Source organism: Nelumbo lutea, chromosome 1, assembly GCF_056320005.1.
Source record: "Nelumbo lutea isolate HS-2025 chromosome 1, American lotus-T2T, whole genome shotgun sequence".
NCBI lineage: Eukaryota > Viridiplantae > Streptophyta > Magnoliopsida > Proteales > Nelumbonaceae > Nelumbo > Nelumbo lutea.
In genome coordinates this window covers 148,459,704-148,463,952 of record NC_142684.1, presented here as the reverse complement: position 1 = coordinate 148,463,952, position 4,249 = coordinate 148,459,704, and the positions used below count along the sequence as shown (strand labels likewise).

General features: G+C 37.3%; 1 long non-coding RNA gene across 1 annotated transcript; it reads left to right on the top strand.

Moving 5' to 3' along the window:
- Positions 1-1,833: 1,833 nt before the first annotated feature.
- Positions 1,834-2,706, top strand: LOC148878277 (uncharacterized). The gene is made up of 2 exons (XR_016105602.1): positions 1,834-2,357; positions 2,462-2,706. It is a non-coding gene; the product is annotated as an uncharacterized LOC148878277 (long non-coding RNA).
- Positions 2,707-4,249: the final 1,543 nt, after the last annotated feature.

Sequence of the window (4,249 nt, the reverse complement as noted above, 5' to 3'; positions counted from 1 at the left end):
GGAAACTAAGGTATAATACTGTTTTATCAGCAGTATTATACTGCCTAGAGTCTAATATTTTAAGCTTTTAACCTCCCATGATTTCAACTAATAGTCTAATACTCTAACTTGGGGAGGCTGGTGTTAAACATTTGTTAAATTTCAAAGGGCCAGACAGCCAGAGGCAAGGTCGTGGAAAATCTTCAAAAATCGGGTACCCGAATTGCACCCTAAAAAGTAAAAAGTGAATATGGATCTAACATTTAGCATTTTCTTGCGTGAAATGGGCTGTTTCTCATTCTTGTCAGTAGATTCTATCCTGATGCAGTCTCACTCACCATAGAAGTTTCTCCTTGTAGTTATATAACTCCAGATGAAGTTGTTTGTTTGTGATCCAGAGTCCAGACCCTGTAAGCATTCGGACTCGGTTTGCTTGAAAAGAAGAACGCTTATCTATAGCATGCGTGACTGTGCATCATAATAACCACGTCCAGTGGAATCATGCCGGGTGGGCCCCAATATACAGGTTCCGCTTCAAGAATGCATTGATTGATCGATTTTGATTTATTTAGCAGTGGAGAATGAGGTTAAGTGAGATTTTCACGTAACGTTAAAAAAAGCAACACACACAAGAAATTAACAATATTTATTTAGCAAAATTGCTTCATTAAAAATGGTTTTAATTTGCTTCTCCTTAAGATCTTAAGGAGGTGTTTTCCAATTTGATTTTTTTTTTTCTGTGGTTTCAAGAAAACTGAGCTCCAAATTAAGATGCTTTGAGAAAATATACCATTTTCGTGAAACAATAACACATAAAACATGTACGTCTGTGTTTTATTTTTATTTTATACTTTTGGATCAAACAAATATTAGTTGAGTTGAAATTTCTAATGTTTATTTTATGCTTTTGGAGCCAAGTGCATTTAAATGTGATTGGTACGATTAATGAGGTCTGACAAAGAGAGCTGTACAGTACAATGGATGGTAGCCCACATTATTATCCTTGCGGAAGTGAAACCATGTTTTTTGTTTTTGAAATTAGCATCTTTTTCTTGATTATTACAAGTTTTCTTTTTTTTTTTTTAATCAAACTGAAAATACAAGTTTTTTTTTTTTTTTTTTTCTGGTATGGGGCTTTTTTGAGCAAAAAGAAAAAGAAAAACATTCATATTAAAGAGCACCCCCTAATTAGTATTGTCCACATAAAATCAAAGAATTGTGCAGGTTCCAGAACTAGGTTCTAATCCTAGGTGGGTGGGGAGAGAAGAGACTAGTTTTTCTTCAATGTATTTACCTACTTACCACTCAAATTTTAGAAATGGTGTAACTAAGAGCTGAGAGGGGAAAAAAATAAAAGAACAAAAACTGGGAGATGCACCCACTTACCTAACACTAAGATATATTATTCCTCTTCTTATGGGGACAGCTTTTGGGATTATTGTGTGGCTGTGTGGATAACAAATCATACAAAATAATGGGATGAATTGGGTCATACCCTTCTTTTTCTTTTTTAAGTTTCCATGATTGTCAACAGAGTTGGTGATTTCAAAACCTCCAAGTGGCTTTCTTTCAGCTTGGGATTCCCTAAGCTGGGTTGCGGCCGACCTTGGAAAGCCTACAACTCTCCATCAATTGCCAGAAAAGCATTAAATAGTAACCATCCCACACCTAATATCTTCATCTCTCACCTACACTGCAAACACACATATCAACTCCAAAAGAAACTAGAGAGGACCCACTGAGTTTCTAAGATCAATCTCCTTTGAATATTCATCAATATATAATTATGATTTATGAAGTTCTCTCTCTCTCTCTCTCTTTCTCTTTCTCTCTCTCTCTCTCTCTCTAATTATATCTCTTTCCCACTCCCCTCCTCCCCCCCTCTCCTCTCCTCTCTCTCTTGTGTCGTTCTCTTTATTCTGTTCCCTTTTAGCAGGCAGTAAAACTTTAGTATAAGCGAGCGCCAACACAAGAGGAAAAGAGCCAGGTTCCTGGAAGAGAAGCAACTAATAAGATCAGAAATGCATGACACAGTAAGGGCAACGACCCTTTGAGCGACGGAGACAGATAACCTCTCTGAAGGATTCTAGCTATATATTTAGCTATAAGGAGGAAGCAAAGTTCTCTCTTTCCAAAGGATTGAGTTCTTGTGGAGAATTGCACAAGTGTGGCATCCCAAAAGTCCTACAGGAGCGTGAATCAGGAGCTAGCCATGGTTCGACTAGGAGAGTGAGTAACAATCAGAAGAGTGGAGGTATTGACGTGCCTCAATTTGAAGACATGGTTATATGGCTCATACCCATGTGTTCGGATTGAGCCGCGTCAATATCTCCTTTCACCCTACAACCTCTCTCTCTCAACTTCAAATATTATCCAAGGTATAGCTGAATTCTATCTCCTTTTGCTTTTCATCTCCACTGCATTTCTTCTCTTTATGCATCAATTACACTTGTGTTAATTATCTTTTATTTATTGATGCTAGATAACATACATAGAAGAGAAAGTGTTGGGATGCTGTAGAATCCTAATATGAGCATATATATGACGTTTTCATCAGTAGCATGAGCTTTTCACCAAGGCAAAACATCCCAGAGTTTTCTTCCCTTTTCTTTTTTTGTTTTGATTTTTAGGTCCAGAGATTTTTTGCACTAATTACAGAAGCCATTTCATTGTTTAGACATTTACGTTCAGATTTGTTATCAGAAATCACCCAAATTAGCAACAAAATGGTACAGTAGAACCTTTGGTTAAAAAGAAAAACTTTATAATGACCGACAAGCATAGAGGGAGCAGGTAGAGAGTATACATCAGGTCAGCAGGCTGACCCATAAACATCCATTTCTCCCTGTAATTAAATTAAATAGAAGTGGGTATCAAATCCAATGCAGTGTAGAATAAAATGATCCACACCAAGGGTCCACACATCAGGTGTTAAGATCTTGATCAACCTGTACAAGGGTCGTTGGATATGTGAAGTGTGGGACAACTGAATATGGTGGGTTCGACCCCACTTGTTTGCACCATGTTTACCATTGATCAGTGAAAGCCAGATGATTTAAGAATCAATCCATGTTCCAAAAGTAGTACTGAGCATAAATTTGCATACTATTTCTCACTAGGGAACCCAAGCACAGCATTATATATAACCCAAATGATCTCAAGCTGTGTGTCCATCTTTGTCTTCTAAAGTTGTTTTCCTTCCAGTTTTCACCCAATACCCACTCTACTCCATTAAACAAACGGTTGTGGGTCACCAAATTAGCTCTCCTACGTACTGAATGAACTCATATGAATATTCCATATGAGTTTGTGGTTGTTTCTTCTTGTTCCACAAAATATTTCACAATAAGCAGCTTTATTTATTTGTGGTTGTTTCTTATTGTCCCAATATAAATAAAACTTTTTAATATTAATTTCTTTCTACAAAGGAAAAAGAAATCTTCTTTGGTTTAACGTGTACGTAATTTACAAGTTTTTTTTTAAGAAGAAATAGTACTGATTGATGAGAGAAAGTAAAAGAGAGAAATTAAAAACCGGCACAGTTGATGAAAGCATCATTCATGTCGATGAGCATGACACCTGGGGCTGGGGGGGTCCAGGTCCAGCAATTAACCCTGTATATGGTTTCAGACTTTCAGTTGTTTCAGATTGTGGTGCATTCAAATTTCTCTTTCAGAAAAACAGGTCCATCCACGTTGATGATGATGCCCGTAAAATCTGGTTTTCCTTCCAACTGTTTCCAATAATTCTATACGTCCATGAACAGCATTCAATGTAATCACGTATTGTTTTATCTGTTTGTGGCAGCCCTTCTATTCATTCACGTCATGCATACATCATCATCTCTTTGTGGGACCCTGTTGATTTAAATGGGTGTTAATGAATGAGGACCCTCCTCTCCTCCACTCCATTCACCACCGGCCGGTTTATCTTTCTCTTCTTCTTTTGGTTTTACTCATCTGGCAATGGCGATCTTACACCAGACCAGATAACCCACTTCCCAGATGACAACCTGATCCGGGAAATTCTAGCATCTTTTTCTCTCTTTTTTTTTCCCCTTCTTTTCCTTCTTTCTTCTGCAAACAAATCTTTCCTGGGGTTAATTAATTTGTTTTCTACGTACAGAAAGCTAATAAGTATAATATTGAAATAAAGCCCAAGCCACAGGAGCCAGACGCACAGCAGATCATCATTCATTACCCATGAAACCACTGACTTCAGTGTTGCTTGCAATTGATTCAACTTAATTTCAAGGGAATTAATGAACACT